The sequence below is a fragment of the Cyprinus carpio genome, chromosome B1 (genome assembly GCF_018340385.1).
Source record: "Cyprinus carpio isolate SPL01 chromosome B1, ASM1834038v1, whole genome shotgun sequence".
Taxonomy (NCBI): domain Eukaryota; kingdom Metazoa; phylum Chordata; class Actinopteri; order Cypriniformes; family Cyprinidae; genus Cyprinus; species Cyprinus carpio.
Genome location: NC_056597.1, coordinates 16,010,267 through 16,031,320, shown reverse-complemented (window position 1 = coordinate 16,031,320; position 21,054 = coordinate 16,010,267). Strand labels below are relative to the sequence as shown.

Here is a 21,054-nt window from a genome sequence, read left to right as displayed (position 1 = left end):
GTAGACAAAACCTGACACACACGGTGGTAAAGTACTTTATTCAGGAATGAAAACATCAGAATGCTGCCTTCAAATATTTTTCAATCAAGTAGGCCTGCACTCCTATAAAAACTCCCTTTACAATCAAAGAAGCTAAACTGCATAAAGAATTGCTTATTTACATTGGGTCTACACTTGCTGTTCATAAAATACGAGGACTTAAAGGATGTCAAAAAGGCACAGAAAGAAATAAACCAAGTCATTCATCCATACACAGTACTTATAGTCGCATGTCAGCGGCAGAAGCCAACTGTTTTATATTATAGTGAGGGGTACTTCGTCGTTCGCTTGAACAATAGAAGCAGTTTGTAGCTGCAGTATCTGCACTTGCTGTCTTACACTGTATAATTAGATCCAGATGATGTCAGTCTAATGGAATAAAACACTATCTTCTCTAATTACCTCAGAAACTCCCTCCTATTCAACACTACGTGTGCTGCCACTAGATGTGGGATGTTCAAAGCTGAGATGGACAGTATAACTGTTTTTGATCATGGGTAAATGAGCAGTGCAGAAGACGGGGATGATAAAAGGACACATTCAAATCAAAAGTGAGCAATGACAGGGCAGTAAAGGTTTATGCATATGATAAACTCACACAAGCAAGCTTTTACATTTTCATTTTAATTGCTCTAGCTTGACACAGACCTTCGACACTCAACATTCAGCAGTATGTTGAATACTTCTTTTATCTAAACCCAACACGACTGGCTTGTGAAATTAGTCACGTGGCAGCTCAGAAGCTGACACAAAAGCAAATAACCTTCTAGACATTTACATGAAAAGAAGCCACTATGGCTAGAGTGTTATCCTTTAATCTGATCTTTATTTCCATTCCAATCAAACAGATTCAAAATCTGTATCCACGCTTCAACGCTTCAACGCCTCATTCTTCTCCTTCCATTCTTACACAATGCAAAGCAGGACAACGAATGAAGAGAGAGAATTTGTGTGAATGGCATTCAGGCATGACAATTCTGTGTTCCTCACAGATGTCCACCTGTTCTTCATTATCTCTCTTTCATTGTTTTTCCTCTCGTTTAATGACGCACTCCAATCCCACACACCTGCTGAGATCCTAAATTTAGACACCTTTTTTATCTGCTGTGGTGACCTATGTAATGTCCTAACTCAGTGGGTTCTGTTTGATAGTTAATCACACAATCATTGGTGGGATTAAATCCATATAGACCTTGTTTCTCAGAAGTACTAAAACAATCATGCACTGTCCAGAAAGAATGACACAATGAATTAAAATCAACCTGTACTTTACAGCATTCAAGATCCCATCAATTCGGACATTACAAATGGACAGATACAAAGGCCTAAACCAGGATAGACCTCCAACGTGTTTTACTGAAGGCCGCAAGCACTCATTCTACTATCTCTCTCCAACTTTTCTTTCTCACGGATTGTCAATGACTGAACCCAAAAACATCAAATTTGGATTTGTTACTCCATAATACTTTTTCCACCAATATTCATTCCAATTTTTGACAACTTTTGCTTATCTTACTCTTCTGAAAAAAATAAAAAATAAATAATAAAAAAAGGCTTCTGCCCTTCCACAAAGTCCATTCCTGATCAAACTTCTTCAGACTGTAGAAGGGCCAGCTTGGCATCCTGATGAAGCTGCCAGATGCTGAGCCAGGTCATTGGTGGACTTCTTCCAGTCTGAGAAACTTATCATCAGATTTTGAAAGTTTTTTTATCCTTCCAGTCCTTAACTTCTTCTGATTCTTCTAAATTCTTTATAACAGCTTGAATACCACATCTTGTGTTTCCAGTTTATTTACTGATTTCCGAGACTTTGAGAATGGCCTTGCTGATGCAAAATTATGATTTTTATTTTTAATTTTTTGGTCTATCAAATTTGTAATGGGATAGTGTGATTGAAATTTGGTCTTATACATATTACCAATCTTCCACTGGATTATACTCATACAACACATGTATGTAATGCTGAAGCATGTCTTGCACAAACCTACTATTTTATGTCAAAGTGACTGTTGTGAAAAAGTCCTAATACCTTTTCAACAACAGTCATTTTGACATGAAACAGTAGGACACATACATGTGTTAGCAATGACATTAATTGGGGTTCCATTTGGGATTCCATTTAGGTTTAAGTGTAAGGAGAGCTCACACTAAATACTTTGCCTTTTTTTTAACATTGCATACACATTTTGTGTATTATCTGGTTGTATTCTAATGAAGAGACTGATCAATAATTATATATGGTCATTATACCATTGCAAAAACAACAAATATAATGGTAGCCACAGACTTTTGCACAGAACTCTACAGTATATATATATAAATTACTAACATTTTTGAACTGTAGTGTAAGTGAAATGTGCAATCTCTCTTTAAATGGATGGCTCACCCAAAAAGAAAAACTGTTTTTGTCAATGCAATGAAGTCAGTGGGGTTCTAAACGATAAATGTCCATACTGACTTAAAAAAATAAAATAAAATACATTTTTCAGAATGTATTCTTTTGTGTTTCACAGATGAAAATAAATCATACAGGTTTGGAATAATATGAGGGTGTGTATGATAACAAAAAGTTCATCCGGTTATCATTTTATCCATTTAATTATTAATACTATATTAACACATTACATTATAATTACATTATAGGTACATTATAATTAATACAAATTATCTGTCTGTAAAACAACCTTTCTATTAATTTCTGTTAATACACATTGGAGGGAACCCTAAAAGACTTTTAGGTTTCTTTTGGCCTTTATAAAGTTTGTTTTCATGGTTGTTGTTGTTTTTTTTTGTTTTGTTTTTTTTTTCATCATCAAATTTTGAAAAGTACAGAAATGAATTCTCTGTTGTTTTGCTCTGGTTAAAACACTAGCAGATATTCAGCACCATGGACAGCACAGATACAAGCATGGAAAGAAGAAACCAGCCAGAGAGCATTGCTGATGGCACACAGGGAGGCAAAACAGATGATGCAAGAGTAAGTTCAGGGTTAAAGCACTTACACTTGTCTGCTTCTGGAATAGGGAAGAAATTATCCAAGGAATCTCTCATCATGAGTAGATGTGAAATGTCAGTCTTTTGCGTCTTAAGTACTGTCTAACAACCTCACTTAAATTGCATCAGAGAGGTTTCAAAAGTCAAACATCCTGTTATGTCTTTTCTCAGAAATGTAATGAGACATTGAAATTACACTACTACTTCTCATATGATACAAACAAGTATGTATAATATATTTTTTATTTATTTTTTAATATATATATATATATATATATGTGTGTGTGTGTGTGTGTGTGTGTGTGTGTGTGTGTGTGTGTGTGTGTGTGTGTGTGTGTGTGTGTGTGTGTGTGTGTGTGTGATGAATTTTACAGACTTTATATATACACACAGACACACACACACACACACACACACACACACATTTATATATATATATATATATATATACACACACAGTATACATACTTTTTATATAAACAAAATAAAATATAAAATATATTTATATAAAAAAATACAAATAATAAAAATAAATATTTGCTGAATAAATGTATTCATTTCATACAAATTATGTAAATTAAAATAAAGCCAAAATAAAGCCAAATAAATTAAAATAAAACCAAATAAAATTAAATAAAATAAAATTAAATAAAATACAACAAAATAAAATAAAATAATCTTCTGACCCCACAAAACAAGGAATGACAAACTAATCTATCTCCTAGTGGAATAAAAAGCTAATAAGGTTCCATTTATGATACTATAAAATAACAGAGAATGAATGTATGTTCCTTCACCCTAAGGGGGATAAAGCTTAAGACCTCATTTTTGCCTTTATGATGGCACGTCATAGGAAAGTCTCTCAGGGTAAGTCTTTGTGCCTCTTACAGAGCTAAGCATCATGGAGGTTCAGGTGGTCTTTCAGAGGGCAAGACCAAATAACTTCACAGCTCAAGGCTTAAAGGTGAAGTGTAATTTTTTTTTTTTTTTCGATGATAAAATACATTTTTATATACCAGGGCAATGTGCAGAGACATTCTGTTCAGTAGGATTTCAAAAAATTCTCCCTACCAGAGTACCTGTTTATGATAGAAAAAAAAAAAAAAAAAAACATAAAAAATTCTACAATTATTCTGAGGGTATAGAAGGTATAATAATTTAGTATAAGGTTATAAAAATATAATGTAACTAAAATATCATGAGCTAAGATATAATAAAAAATTTACATCTACCCATTTTTGACATATTTTCTCCTCTTGATTCTTTATTCTGAGTTATAAATTCCTACCTTATATATTGAGTTTTGCAATTTAATTTTTTTTTATAAAGATATGAATCAGTAAATTATGTCTTCAGGCACTTTACTCAAAACTAAATTTTGGTTGTTGCTGCACTGGTCTTCATACCCAAATCATTTCAGTTGTGTGATTCAAGCATCTAAACACCTAAAATGCAGGTGCTCTAAGATGTAGACCAGTGCCAGTCACTGCTCTGAATGAGGTCAGCATGTAAGGTCGCCTTAGATTATGCACACACACACACACACACACACACACACACACACAGGCACACACTTGCTTTTGAATTCATAAATTTCAAGCGAAAGCCAATATTTTCTAGGCAGCTTTGGTGGAAAGAGCATTGCCAGTTACTGCCAAACAGCTGTTCGTGCATGACTACATTCTTAAAAATAAAGGTGCTTCACAATGCCATAGAAGAACTTTTTTTTTTTTTTTTTGTCTAAATGGTTCCATAAAGAACCTTTAACATCTAAAGAGATGGTAAGATGGTTCTTTAAAGAACCTTCGACTAAATGGTTCATTGTAGAACCAGAAATGGTTCTTCTATGGCATCGAGACTTACTGAGACTTACTTTTAATCACAATGCACTGGATTACTGGAGTCAATGGGAACCAGAAACTTTCTGGTTTTGAACATTCTTCAGAATATCATCTTTTATGTTGAGGAGAACAAAGAAATTCAAACAGGTTCAGAACAACTTGAGGCTGAGTAAATGATTATTATTATTATTATTTTTTTTTATTTTTTTTTGTGAACTATCCCTTTAAAATTTCATCATATTATGCCAGGATTTCATATAGCCTACAACTACACATGCTTTATATTACATTCATCTAAGACACAAATGACTGTGTTGACGAGGAGACAGCTACAGTATGTGTATAACTATGTGTATTTGAATGTTTAAGCACAAGGCGCGAAAAATAACTAGTTTAGGGCAGGCGCTGTACGAGCAGGTGCACGCCGCGTATTCGGCTGTAACCGTCTTAATGCGTGGAGTTACCAAAATAAATTCTGCCCCGCTGCTTAATGTCCCTGAACAATTAAATGTTTTTTTTTTTTTTTTTTTTTTTAAACCACACTGCTTAGAATGCATTTAAATAAAAAAACTTACATCACGCAAAACAATTGACATGTTTTTACCGTGTTATCTCTCAACCCATAAGCGAATATACTTTGTTCAAACACAAAAAGCAATATACATCCATTAAGTTCATAATCAAACTAACCTAAAATCTATGGGGACCATGACGCTGTTTTTTTCTGCTGCATGTGCGCGGTCAACTTGGTGTTGCACTGCATCATTAGCTTTAGTAAAATAACCTGATAGCTGGGGATTTTACTGACTAACTCATGTTTTCCCCTCTCTCCCAGTTTTTCCCAGGTTTTTTTTTTTTTTTTTTTTTTTTTTTTTTTTTTTTTTTTTTTAGAATAGCCTCTCTCACACATTTATTTATTTTATTTTTTTTAATAGATTTTTTTTAGAAGTAAAAAATAGAAGAAAGAAATAGAAGTTTGTTCTTTGCATGACCATTCCCAGATTACGCCAGAGAAAAGTGAAGAGAGGTGAATGCAGACATTAGGCACAGCGATCACATGAAAGATATGTGCTTGGGTCGTTCAAAAGTAAAATATAGAATAAATGCATTTGGTTGGTAGACCAAATTCAAACATGCTGCTTTAATCTCTAATGGTAATACGTGGAATTTACGGAAAAGCTCCACTAAATAATAACGCTAATAAGTGGGGGGGGTGGTGGGGCTTTGGCGATCGGTGCTACCGATGGCCAGTCAGTCTACTCCACAGTCATTCACGGGCCCCCTCCTTGTCCAGGCCCCGGGGCTTCAGTTAATGTGGTTAATGCGGCACTGCAAACGAGGCATTTGTTGCATCCAACGGGGACATAATTACGGATTATAATGACTTATACTGTCTTTTTACATGTTGCGTTGCATCGCACGAAATAAACATAAAACCATGACTGCATTAGTGATTGGAGAAATGACAACAAGCGCTACTCTACACTGCTCAAAACTCGCGTTGCATCATATGACTCCTTTAAGAGTGTATGGTGAATTTTGCCCTGCACGCCCCTGAATCACATTTAAATACAAACACAAATACTGGCTTTCATTGCCTTTGCTACTGTGCCCTGTGATTATTATCGGCAAACACATGCTGAAACACCCACATATAGAAAGTATTTGTATACTGTATAGTGTAATCTGGGCTTGTAACCAAAAAGCAGCGTGTCTGAATTCTTCATTAATGTAGAGGTGTTCAGTATAAAAGGTTGTTAGAACTATGAGCACAAAGGTATGATAAAATTGTTTGCTTTTAAAATAGTCCCTGAATCACCTAATCATCATCAAATTATCATAAACCAAAACCTAAATTAGACACAGGTGTGTTTGGAAGCCTGTACGGACTTAACAACAGATGTGCAGACTTGACTGTTCCGTAAAGGGTTAGTTCACCCAAAAATGAAAATTAGACTGTTTTACTTACCCTCGAAGCATCCTAGGTGTATATTACTTTCTTCTTTAAGACTGATCCAGTCGGAGTTACATTAAAATTTGTCCTGGCTATTCCAAGCTCTATAATTGCAGTCAGCGGGTGTAGCAGTTGAACAGTCCACAAGTCGTCAAATAAAACTCAAGCATTCATAATAAAACGTGCCGCAGATGGCTCCACGGGATGAACAAAAGCCCCCATATAGCAAATCCATGTCCATATTACAAACATAATAAACACTTTTCTCTCACTTCCGCTTACTGTCATACACTGAAGCAGTTCCGGCAGATGATGTAAGATGCGTGGCATTGCATGATTAGTGACGAATGTGGAGAAAAAAAAATAACAAAACGCCAGTCACGAATTAGAAGTACAAACCGTGGATTTGTAAAGAAAAATGTCAGAGGATTTCGAAATAAACCAAAAGGAGACTGGTTTTCCTTTGCTAAAGTAAGGAAACTTTGCTTCCTTTGCTCCTATAATTAAACTCGCGAGACTAGCATATCTCAGAGGCGTGCGCGCGCTGCGAATGCGTGCTGCGTCATCCGCCGGAACTGCTTCAGTGTATTACAGTAAGCAGAAGTGAGAGAAAAGTGTTTATTACGTTTGAAATATGGATTTTTTTTTTTTTTTTTTTTTTTACAAAAACACACAGATTCACTACAGGGGACCTTTATTTATCCCCTGGAGCCGTCTGTGGCATGTTTTATTATGATGAGTTTTATTTGACGACTTGTGGACTGTTCAACTGCTACACCCGCTTACTGCAATTATATAGCTTGGACTATTTTTAATATAACTCCGACTGTATTCGTCTGAAAGAAGAAAGTCATATACACCTAGAATGCTTCGAGGGTAAGTAAAACACAGTCTACTTTTAATTTTTGGGTGAACTAAATCTTTAAGCTAGGAATAAAAGTGTAAGTGTAATTGAATTCAATATCTCTTAAGTGTCTAAAATAATTTTATGTATTTTGGTTGTGTTCACAGGGGAAAAAACGCACACATTGTAATGTATTAAAAGGGTCGATTTCATGATGATGCGATTTCAGTTTTTCCTTTCTCTTTGGAGTGTTACAAGCTAAACACCCCCCTAAAACGACTCGTTCTAACATGCCCCCACAATTCTACGTCACTTTGTGTCTTTGCCTTTTTTATATTTAAATAATTTGCCAATTATGATTCAAAAGCGAGTTTTGAGCAGTAGAGTAGGCTTGTTGTTTCTTGGATCACAAATGCAGACATGGGTTTATGTTTACACAGTGTGATACGCAACGCGTAAAAAGACAGTATAAGTCATAATCAGTAATTATGTCCCCACTGGATGCAACAAATGCCTTGTTTGTAATGGATTTTATTGGTTTTGTCTCGTCTAGCATCGTCCGGATTAATCCACAAATTACTTAAGTTATTCGGTTTATAAACATGCCTTACACTCCCTCTGGTGCAAAATAAAGCAATATCCCAAGTTATTCAGTTACTCCTAACAGTACATTGACTGAACTGCTAAAAGAGAACCGATGATGGTATGTGCACGAGCAGAGCAGCTGGACTGAGTCTTGTGCTGCTGGCCTGGGAGATGGCATAGTATGTTATGGGGTGTAACGTTTCCGTCACACGCTTGAGGCATTCGGTCAATCACAATGCACTGGATAGCTGGCCAATCAGACACCTCGCTTTTCAGAACAATGAGCTTTGTAAAAATCGACGCATTTCAGAAAGCTGGGCATAGAGGAGAAACAATAATGTACATTATATGGAAAATAATGTGTTTTTTGAACCTTAAACCAAATAAACACATTGATTCTTCAAAAATTCTTCAATTCAAGTCCTGTTGGAAAATGAAATCTGCATCTCCATAAAGTTGGGCAGCAGCAGGAAGCATGAAGTGCTCTAAAACTTCCTGGTATATGGCTGCGTTGACCTTGGACCTCAGAAAACACAGTGGACCAACACCAGCAGATGACATGGCACCCCAAACCATCACTCACTGTGGAAAATTTACACTGGACCTCAAGCAACGTGGATTGTGTGCCTCTCCTCTCTTCCTCCAGACTCTGGGACCCTGATTTCCAAAGGAAATGCAAAATTTACTTTCATCAGAGAACATAACTTTGGAGCACTCAGCAGCAGTCCAGTCCTTTTTGTCTTAGCCCATTCTGACACTGTCTGTTGTTCAGCTGCGACAGCTAAAACCCATGTCTTGCATACGTCTGTGCGTAGTGGTTCTTGAAGCACTGACTTCAGCTGCAGTCCACTCTTTGTGAATCTCCCCCACATTTTTGAATGGGTTTTGTTTCACAATCCTCTCCAGGGTGCGGTTATCCCTATTTGTACACTTTTTTCTACCACATCTTTTCCTTCCCTTTGCCTCTCTATTAATGTGCTTGGACACAGAGCTCTGTGAACAGCTAGCCTCTTTTGCAATGACCTTTTCTGTCTTGCCCTCCTTGTGCAAGGTGTCAATGGTCGTCTTTTGGACAACTGTCAATTCAGCTGTCTTCCCCATGATTTGTGTAGCCTACAGAACTAGACTGAGAGACCATTTAAAGACCTTTGCAGGTGTTTTGAGTTAGCTAACTGATTAGAGTGTGGCACCAGGTGTCTTCAATACTGAACATTTTCACAATATTCTAATTTTCTGAGATACTTAATTTGGGTTTTTCCTTAGTTGTCAGTTATAATCATCAAAATTAAAATAAATAAACATTTGAAATATATCATTCTGTGTGTAATGAATGAATATAATATACAAGTTTCACTTTTTGAATGGAATTAGTGAAATAAATAAACTTTTTGATGATATTCTAATTATATGACCAGCACCTGTATGTGTATATATATATCCCCCCTGCTTATAGCACCAGTGGACTGTTGTGAAACACTTTCCAGATCATTTATGAATAAAATATTATTCAATATAAGTTAAAATGACTTGGAACACAGTTTGCATACATAAATCACAGCTTTGCTCACATACACACATATGCATATGCAGTACCAGCAAATATTTTGCACCGTATGGAATGAGATTATACTGCTCACACTCACAAAGTACTGCTGATCCCAGCTGACAAATGCCCTGTACTGATGTCTGGATACCATCCAATCTCACAGTGGCCTTGGGCAGAGTGGAATATGATCGGTTGCCATCTAGACTCGGAAATCTGAGTATTAAGCATTAAATCCAGCCTTATGATTAGTGCCAGTCTATAATGTCCTGCCCTGAGAACAATTCCAAAGACACTTTAGCAAAAACATTTAAAAAGTTTCCAAGAAACAAACATTGCAGAAGATTTATTTTATGTTTGTTTGTAATTTGTGAAGTTTTTTTTTTTATGGTAGAATGTTGTGTTGTATTTGTTTTATTTTATGCTTTACTTTAAGTTTTGTTTTGTTTTTTGGATTAATTAATTTAATAAATGTGATTTTCGAGCACACAACAGATTGTTGTGTGTAAATTATTCTCTCTTCAAGGGCCAAGCCTCGCTAGGCTTGGTTGCACACACAAGCACACACTTGCATGCTTAACACAAAAAAAGTAAAAAGAAACTGGAGAGAAAGTCTTGTCTGATTGGTAATAGGTTATTGATTAGCGAGGCAGTTTGAGCTCAACTAGCCAACCTGTTCTAAGAGCAATCAACAAAATAAAATGCAGACAAAACAAACCTGAAGACAAATAAAATAATAATGTTGCTAAATGAAATGCATATTTATTGATTTATTTAGTTTTTACATTATTCACACAACCACCATCTTTTCTCTATTCCTCAACGAGCATAAGTGATCATTCTTTGAGTTTGATGAGTTTACTTTAAATGACACTAGTTCTGTCATTCTCTGCTGACATGCTAAAACATGTTTCTACACTGTATTGTGGTAATATATTCCTATTGATTCCATAACCACAGCCTGTAAGACACATCATATGCAATGAAATCCACATGCAATATAGCAAAACCACACAGTAATCCAGAAATTGGCTTACAAGATGTGAACTTCATGTTTTAAAGATGAGTTAAACTACATCAGACAGGTGACAGTACTGTCAATGTGAGTTTTATATTATATATGACGAATAATAGAATGCATTTTTCTGAAATGTTCTTGAGAGGTAAGTTTAAAATGACAGTTTGACACGCACTGCTGTTTAACATTGTATGTTGAATCGCTTGATCTCTGGGTCTACATCTTATTAAAACAATAGTTCAGCCAAAGATGAACATTTTGCCATCATTTATCCACCCTCATGTCATTCTTAACTCTTTCTTTAACTTCTTCTTTCTTCTGTGGAACACAGAAAAGAGAATGTAAATGGTCTTTTGAATCCATATCATAGTTTCATGTGAGATTAAGACCAAAAAATGTATTTATACACTAAATATTCACTAAGCTAAGCAAATAATAAAAGTGTAAACATAATTTAATTCACGTTATCTTAAATGTCTTAAACTACATATAATGATTTCATGTTGTTTGACTAACTTTACAGATCCTAAGTGTGTTTTTTTAATTAATTAATTATTTATTTATTTATTTATTTTTTTAGTTTTGCTAAGATTTTACAGCTAGGTTTTTGTTAACACTGGTTAATGCCATGGGTATCATGAAGTGAAAATTAACATCATTTTTAAAGAATTTACAAATATAGGTTAATCTTAATTAACAAATGTTAATAAAATGCATTTTGAACTTTATTTATTTGTTTGTTCGTTTGTTTATTTAAATATATTGAATAATTTAAAGTAATTTACTATATAATTACTCTTAACTACTCATTTAATACTCTCTAAATCTACTGCAGTTTAAATTAAATGCACTGTATTTACAAAGAACAGGTTTATGCAGTTTCATTATATGCATATAATTACAATTATGTACACCTACTGTTAACCCTAAATATATTCAATGACAATGCGTGCACCTTCATATACACATTCATCTTGTCATCTTTCAGGCCCACACTCCTGTTAATTATGAGCAAGCTTTTTATAGATTCAAGCCGCTGTGTGGCTTTACAGCAACATAAAATAATGCATCACTTTCCCAAGAGTATTTCTCACGCTCTCAGCTAGATCTTTGCTCAGATCCCAGTGTGAGCACACCACAGGGACTATTTGTCACTGTAGTACTGATCAAACTCCTCCTCTTTAATACTGCTTATCTTCCCCTATTGATCTTCATTTTATTGCCTCTCCATTGATACCAGGATGCTGTAAATGAGTAGTCCATATAAAATCTTTTGATCCTCCAAGTTTTGCTGTGCAGGAAATGATCTAGAAAGCATGCTCCGCTAGTTTGTTGTTTTATCATCCTCATGGGGAGATCTAGAGGCTTATCTATAATGGTAGAGCAAGCACACTCATGTTACAGTACTGTATATATTAGGAACATAAAATGGGGATGAGCAAGCAATAAAAGTGTGGATCATGGGGAGAGAAAAACATGAGCCTTTTCATTTGTTCCTAGTCTTGCATGTTATATTATAATAATTGTTCATAGAATTTGTATATCAAAAGGGTGTAAATATTTGGGTAAACAACAAAACTCAATTCCATTTGAGATTCATAGTTTTTTTTTTTTTTTTTTTAAGTTAGAATGATTCCCAATAGAAACAAAGGAAACATGGGGGACAATGTCTTTATTGTAAGGCTGTAACTTTAGATGGAAGTGAAATTTCGTAATTCTTGAATGCAATTTTGATACCAATAGCTAATACTAGCCTTAAATACAGTAAGTAAAAGGTTGTTTCGGTAGATAACGTAGAAAAATCTAAATATAGAAAGATTCTGAGAATACTTTCAGTCCCTGGAAAAGGTGTCAAACTAAAATCACCCTAGAGACAGATAAAGTAATTAGTACATGTGGAGACCAGAAATAACCCTAAGAGTAACAGCTGCACACTTTCTGCACTGACTAATGACAGTCTTCATGAATCCCACTATACAGAAATCACAAAAGAGGCACTATGCTAAATAAAAAGCACTGCTTTCCGTAAATAAGATTGATGTCTGTTTTAACTTTGTTAAACACTGAGCAAATAATTTTTCACAAGAATGAATGTGTATTCAGGAAATGTAATAGCTAAAGATAATGGTGAATAAAACAGTCCTGCAGACTGTTCAGGACTGGCTAGAGCTAAAGGAAATGACCAAACACATCCAAATTGTGGTTGAATAATGATGAGCCCAACATATCAATATCTTGTTGATGCACAACTACCCTAACATTACCACAATACATAATACCATAATATTCGTTCAATTATTTCAGCATAACACACAGTACATTCAAAAGTTTAGAGTTGGAAAGATTTTAATTCAGCAATGATGCATTAAAATTATGTTTACATCATTCAAAAATGATGGATGGATGGATGGATGGATGGATGGTTGGTTGGTTGGTTGGTTGGTTGGTTGGTCGGATGGATGGATGGATGGATGGATGGATGGATGGATGGATGGATAGATAGATAGATAGATAGATAGATAGATAGATAGATAGATAGATAGATAGATAGATAGATAGATAGATAGATAGATAGATAGATAGATAGATAGATAGATAGATAGATAGATAGATAGATAGGACATCATTTACTAAACAAAACACACAACACAATTAAACAACACACTATTACTGTTGAAATATTTAACACTGCATATTCCATACTGCAAAGTATGTAACCCAGTAGGCCTATACAGTAAATACTGTGGTGGAATATGCACTAAGTATATATTAGCACCTAAACAAGCAGTCTTCTTATCACATTCTGGAAAGCCGAGGAAAGACACAATGCTGAATAAATGTGCTCAATAAACATGTGAATGAATATTTCAATGACAACATACTGTATGGAGAAAATATTGAGATGCTTAGATATGATAGCATTTCTACCAAACACTTTTTTTTTTACTTGCTCCAAAGTGTTATCAGAGACATAAAGGAACAGTTTATCTCAATAAAGGGGTAATTTTCCTTTTTTGCCCTAAGAAAAGAGTGGAAGCAAATCTCCAGCAAAGGTTGTGCATCACTTTCTAAATCTAAAACTGAAAGATTATTTGGATTTATCGTTGTTAGCAGTCTCTGGGATTTCTTGCCCAGACTTAATTTCTCTTCGGTCGCGCTGACACGCTCTTATCACCTTTAACATTTACCTCCGCTGTCCAGGTTGTACCCCAGGCCCTGCTAGCTAAACACCCAATGGCTAGCCTGCCCTTTTACACATGCTACATAGCCCCCGGCTAAATGTCATTAGTCGCCGATGAGGATCAAAGCTAAAATGGCCCACTAACTTGTGTAATGTCAACGTGTAGCATTAATTAAAACCATGTCTGTTTTTAATTAATTTCACTAACCGAGAGGGGTAGAGTTGATCCCCGGTCGGTGTTAGTGGCCATTTCACCGTGTTTCAGCAGACGAGACAAGGTTTTCAAAATCTCAAATGGCGACCACTGGAAATTTGTAAGAAGGCTGTGGTGATGTGAGATGTTAAGATGCAGATAGTGTTTGTATTTATTTGCTTAATTAACTGAGGCTCATTGTTATGGAGACAGTGACCCCAATTAGCTGCAGACCAAAATACTTCAGGTAAACACAAACTTATTTGGTGATGTTCCATCAAATGCTAATTTTTTAATTCACATGAATGCTGCCATAACAACTAGGCATTGAGGGCTTTTAAGGTAGCAAGTCCATATGGAACATTTGAAGTTATATACTGCAAAATTAATATGAATAAAAATATATGCCCTGAATAATTTCATGTTCAGATCAGATCAAATTTGATTAAGATAGTGTATTTTAATATAATTGGTGGGAAGCAGCCGTGCTGCTTATTTATTATTTATTTATTTATTTATTTATTATTATTATTATTATTTTTTTTTTTTTTTTTGGAAATCTTTTTTTTTTTTTTCAGGATTCTTTGATAAATAGAATTAAAAATCACAGCATTTTTTAGAAATATAGTTCTCAAAATTATTCATACCCTTAGTAAAAAAGAAGGCTTTAAAAATAAGTCTGCATAGTTTATCCATTCTTTCATTCAGAAATAATAATAATACAAAATCCTAACCTTTAATTGAAGTAAAATAAATAAATAAAAAAGTGGGGAAAAACACATTATGAAATAAATATTATTCTCTAGTACACAATGGCCACAATTATTGGTACCTCTAGAAATTCTTCTGATTAAAATATCTCTGAAGTATATTGCCATTCATATTTGCATTTTTTTTTTTACATTAGTGTTTGTATTTTTATGAAATTGTCTAGGAATGTGTAATTGAATTGTTTAGAAGGAATATAAATATGAGGGAAAATCTGTTATTAATATGTCACTTCTGAATAATTTATTGATGCTTTGCTGAATGAAAGCATGAAAAAACATTACTGACCCCAGATTTTTTAATAGTAGTGAACATATATTCATACAATCACATATTGAGGGCTGTACATTATCAAGTCCACGTACAAAACATTTTAAATCATATAACAGCACTGCTGTGAAAACTCAATGTGAGTTATATTACATGTCACTAGCAGTTGATGTCATCTCTTCATCTGTCGAATAGCATCATGTTGCTATCATATGCCCTCGTAAACACGGTGCACACCCCTCCTGTACGCAAAAACAATAATAATGTGCTTTGACAGAACAGATTGTGCGACACTAATATAAATAAAGAAACTATCACTCTTCGTTATGCCTGCTGCTCTCTGATGACACATCTGCCTTGTGTTTAGATGTTGGGTTACGTCTAACCAATCACAGCTCAAGTCGATTTATCCAATCACATTGCACGTTGGACTTGTTTATCGAGCCAATTAAAAAGAGAGGTGGGATTACATTGCTAAGAGCTGAGAGGTAATTGCAGAGATAACCTGTGCCCACAAGGCTTTAGAGAGTTTTTGTGTGTCTGAGAGAGAGCGCGGAGAGAAAATTAATATTCTCTGTCATTCTTGGTTCCTGAAGGTCTGAAAAGTCCCCATGTTTTATCATCCTGAAATGTTGTTAAATGTTAATGGGAACCTATTTTTACATGGGCCATTCCACCACACTCTCAACCTCCCTGAATAAAACATTAATACCAACACACTGGCCAATGCTTGAATCCCTTGCTCTATGATTGCAGATACATTCAGTGTTTGGAATGGATGACTTGTGTTTACTAACTGAATTGTCTCGTTTATTCAGTTTCTTACAGGAGAGACTTAAATACTCTCTTTATGCCATCAAGCTACTTTTCTGTTTTCGTACCAGCCAGAAATAGCACCTGTAGCCATATCAATGAGAGCTGAAGATGGCAACTTCCATAAAATCATAAATTAACTGTGTTTGGTTAATGAGCACGTTTACCAATCTCATTTAGCAAAAGTCTTCACAATTTACAATTATATATAATAAATTACCTCAATTTTTTTCCTCACAATATTGCACTAATATCAGAGATGTGCCTGAAGCTGAATGACAAATTATATGGAGTAGTAGATGTGTATTCAATAAAACATGTTTAAAAACATAAATAAAATTGATAACTATAATGTGAAGTTTAGGAATAAAAATTGCACATTGTGGGATTGTGCGAAGGCCAAATTTTCTGCATCATTACTCCACTATCCAGTGTCACATGATCTTTCAAAAATCAATCTATGACCATATGATGCTCAAGGAATTCTCATTATTATCACAATTAAAAACACTACTACTTAATATTAACTAGTATAAGCTGATATACTTTTTTATTGATGAATAGAAAGAAATAAACTTTCTGGGTAGTAACCCAAATGATGGGTCAAAACAACCCAATCGCTGGGTTTGTCCATATTTTACCCAACGCTGGGTTGTGTTTAACACAGCATTTTTTAGTGTGTATACAGTATATATCTTAAAGACCCCATACTTTTAAATGGTAGTGCCCATATTTTTCACTTCCTGAAATGTCTGTTTTAATATTTTAATATTTTAAAATATTTTAAAGAGTGGGATATACAATAAAAATGCTTTTACGTCTAACTGAATTCAATGCATGCAAGTATGAGATTGAAGTAGAGGTGAAGTTTCTGGCTAAGAAGAGAGATTTTAGTTAAAGCCCACATATGGTTCTAACTGAAAACATACAGATAATATGAATAATAATATGAATAATAGAAATGTAATATGAACAGGCAGGACATCTAAATAAACTCTAAAAGTAGTTTTCCGATGCATGAGAGAGACTGAAACTTGCAGACTCTTGTGGATATGTTGGCTCTCTCTTGTGCATTTGCTGCATTTTCTATTTATCTAATTCTCCACTGAACAGCAAAAAAAGTGAGCAGCTCTACCCTATGAGTATGTGGATTATGTTTAGACTCCTGAGCAGGGATTTACAATCATTTCAACAATTCCTAGAGAATCAACTTGACTTTTTTTTTTCTTGTCGCAACATTTGTTTAAGGATGAAATAAAAGCAGCTATTACTAAGGGGAGGAGAATGAGAGAAAACATCCTATTCCTCCTACATCATACAGAGTGTGGAAATAATGCCTACAACAGGAAACTTTTGTCTCATTTTAGCAACTCCCAATACAGGCATTCTAGCAACAAGGCCACAAGGGAGTACTATAGAGAAAGAGCCGGGAGAGAAGAGGGAATGGTAGATAGTGCATATGAAAAAAGAGTGCATGGGAGAGAACGGTTGTGCAACATTCACAAGAGACAGAAGGTAGGGAGACAAAAATATTTTTTTTGTCTTTGTGCCTATTGTGACGTATACTTAGAACTTGAGAGGAACACATATAAAACATGCACAAGACCTTTGTAATTAGTCACCATGAATATATAAGCATGCAAACACACACTTATATCATGCCTATAATGAATTAGCTTGTCCTAATGACATTACCACTGTAACCTGACTAACTAGCTTTTTATACAAAGCACAGAGACATGCCTGAAAAGACATCCATAAATTAGCACTGCAGAGTCGCTGTGACTTTACCACTAATGGCAAGAGATCTTGCTTTACCCTGTTCACATATCCTGTTTCCTGTCCTGAATCTTGGTGAAAAACAAGGAAACAGCTTTGCATGTATCAGCATAATAATTTCACCTCAAGAACTAAACTGATTTTGCAAAATAAACAAAACTATAAGTGATGAAATACATGGTTAATTATAAAGCAGGATTAGATGTACTACCATTTAAAACTTTGGGGTCAGTATTTCAGACACAAACTGGGAACGCTTCAAGTTGGCAATTCAGGACTGAGCCTAAATATTTCTAACCTTTTGTTTTGACAAGGTACGGTTGTGATTTCATAACTGCATGGCCAACCAGGAGTAGAACATAACTCAGAAATAATAACCAGTTCATAAATACATTTTGAGACCAATGGTATATGATTTTCCACTATGTGTAAGTATGTACTATAAAGTGAAGCATACAACCATTAATACGTCAGTCTTGTCCTCAACACAGGTTCAAGAAAAATACAATTTCTGAATGGCAGTGGGCAGCTATTTTAAAGTCTGATTCAAATTCAAACATTTATGCAGGTTATTTGTCAGCCCAACAATGTCATAAAAATTTCAGTGTGTTTACTTGGTAGATAAGAATATATTCAAGCCCAAACCCATTTCCAGTAAAGTGTCATTATATAAAATATAGATTTTGTTGCTATTTGCTGTCTTCAAACTGCTTTTATTTTGTGTTGCTATTTTTAAAATCCCCTTCCTTTTTGCTGGGTTTAGACCTGTAACGGTCATGTTTTTTGTTGTTGTTGTTTTTTTTTTTTTACTTTTCAACCATGGTGGCTACATACTGTCACTTCTCCTGCTGCCCCTCATGTTCTGCATCTTTATTCATCCTTCTCTAACACCTTTCCTTTCATATGTTTCCATTTCGGCCTCTCTTTCATGAGTCATCATTGGTGGCCTCATAGAAGCAGGGTGTCAATCCAGGCCATGGCACAATCCCTCTTTGTAGGAGACGCCAAAACAACTTGTCTGCATGATTCAGCTTTACAGCTCAAGGCTCTCCTCGCAGACCAAGACCACCATATCCCGTCCCTCGACCCCAAGCTTCTGGCTTTCTACACTAGGTGGATTAATTCTAATTTGCAATGTTGCACCCTCACAGTCATCTGAGGCGAACCCAAAATGGCTGTGGTGTTGCAGCGAGGGTGTGTTGGGATTTGCGGCGCTGTGTTCTCGGTGGGGTGCTGAGGGTAAAAGCAAAAGCCCCTCGACAGGCTTTGATGTGCGCTGGTGATTATTGAGGCTAATCAAGAGTGCCATCAGCGAGCTAGCAGCAAGCCAGTGCTTTGTTTGTGTTCTTTAATGCTAATCACTGTGGCTAACACATTAGGTACTTTGATTTATTGGCTCAAGGACAAGGCTTCTTTATAAGTTTATCCGAGCAGTGGTAAATTATTAATTAATGTGCAACCTAAGCAGGCTCAGTGGCCATTGTTTCTGCATAGTGTATCAGTATAGACTTAAGTATAGAGATTGCAACACCTCTATTAGGTTGAGTTCCACTAGTGCTCCCATTACCAGTTCCGCTGGATACTGTTCCCCAAAAGGGGATAGCATATGCTACCTAATAATCTAAAGCAGCAGGATTGTGAAAAATTTACACCTCGCTAAGGTTGTTTCAAATACGTTTGCTAAAAAGGCCTTCTGATTTTGTCAGTTGCAAAGATGTAAGTTAGAACTTACTGTTGAGAAACATATGAGAGGAAAATCACATTGTACAATGTACTATTAACAACAGCACTGAAGAAAAACCTAAAAAGCGTATGATTGTTTCAGATAAGTCAATCGTAGTCAGTAATGTCATGGACTGACCTGCCAGAGCTGCATGAGCTGAAGCAGAACAGTGATGGAACATCTTTAAACTCAAGCACTGTTAGCAGGTTAATTAACTTGCCCAAAACACATCCTATAAATATGAGATAAATCACACGTATACAACATAAAAGTAATATTGAAATTTGCTTCTGCTCAAAATGATGTGAATAACAACTGTGACAACATTGTGTTTGTTGTTGCTTAAATACATATACTGTATAAAAAGATGTAGTAAGAGTAAAACTTTTTTGACTTAAAACATTAAAATATTAAGAGACATTGATAGATATATATGACAACAATAGAATGATAGAATGATGTATAGAATGATAGATGGAACAATAGAGCATTATATAGATAGACAGACAGACAGACAGACAGACAGATTAGATAGATAGATAGATAGATAGATAGATAGATAGATAGATAGATAGATAGATAGATAGATAGATAGATAGATAGATAGATAGATAGATAGATAGATAGATAGATAGATAGATAGATAGATAGCCACAGTGACAACAGCCACAGTGTGTTGCAGAGAGGGATGCAAAGAAAAAGAGAAGGAAAGTGAATGAGAGAAATCGATCAACGACGTTGTGTTTACAATTGGGTGCTAAAGGTCAACAGAGGCCAAATACAAATGAACCGGAACATGATGCATGCGTACAGCAGCAGTGTGGAAAAGCGCCCAACCCTGTGTACTTGTCTGCATGTGTGCTTGACAAAGAATGTGTGCTTGCTCTATTCATCTTAGTGATCTACACCCTGTTCTGTCACATATATCAAGAGTTCAAGCTAGAATCCCCAGCACACTCACTCCAGCATCACAGCTGGTACCTGCGATGACAGACCAGTGATGTCTGAAACCATGCCAATTTACACTTCCTGTCAGCATGGTGGGTGTGCCAGCATTTGATGAAGAGTGCAAAATAAGTATAAGTGTCCTTAATTTTTAGAATTTATTGCTCGACAAAATGCAAATGAGATGGAAAGATGCTAAATAAAGCATGGCGAATTTAACCAAACAAATTCGACATTATTTTAACATTTTTTAACAGCTATTCCACAGTTGTTCAAAAGAAAGAAAAAAGTCTTCAAAAAATGATTTCTTTCTTTCTTTCTACTATTAACATGTAATAAAATTGTAAATATTGTGATACAGACAGACAGACAGACAGATAGACAGATAGACAGATAGATAGATAGATAGACAGATAGATAGATAGATAGATAGATAGATAGATAGATAGATAGATAGATAGATAGATAGATAGATAGATAGTGTTTAGAACCTGTACTACAGGCTGAAAAGACGTCAACCAGCAGATTTACTCGCTAAATGGCAGCACAGAGTGAAATAACTTC

General features: G+C 35.2%; 1 protein-coding gene across 1 annotated transcript in view; it reads right to left on the bottom strand.

Moving 5' to 3' along the window:
- LOC109069888 (zeta-sarcoglycan) overlaps nt 1-21,054 on the bottom strand; it is a 248,417-nt gene that overhangs the window by 55,121 nt on the left and 172,242 nt on the right. The gene's annotated exons all lie outside the window — the stretch shown is intronic.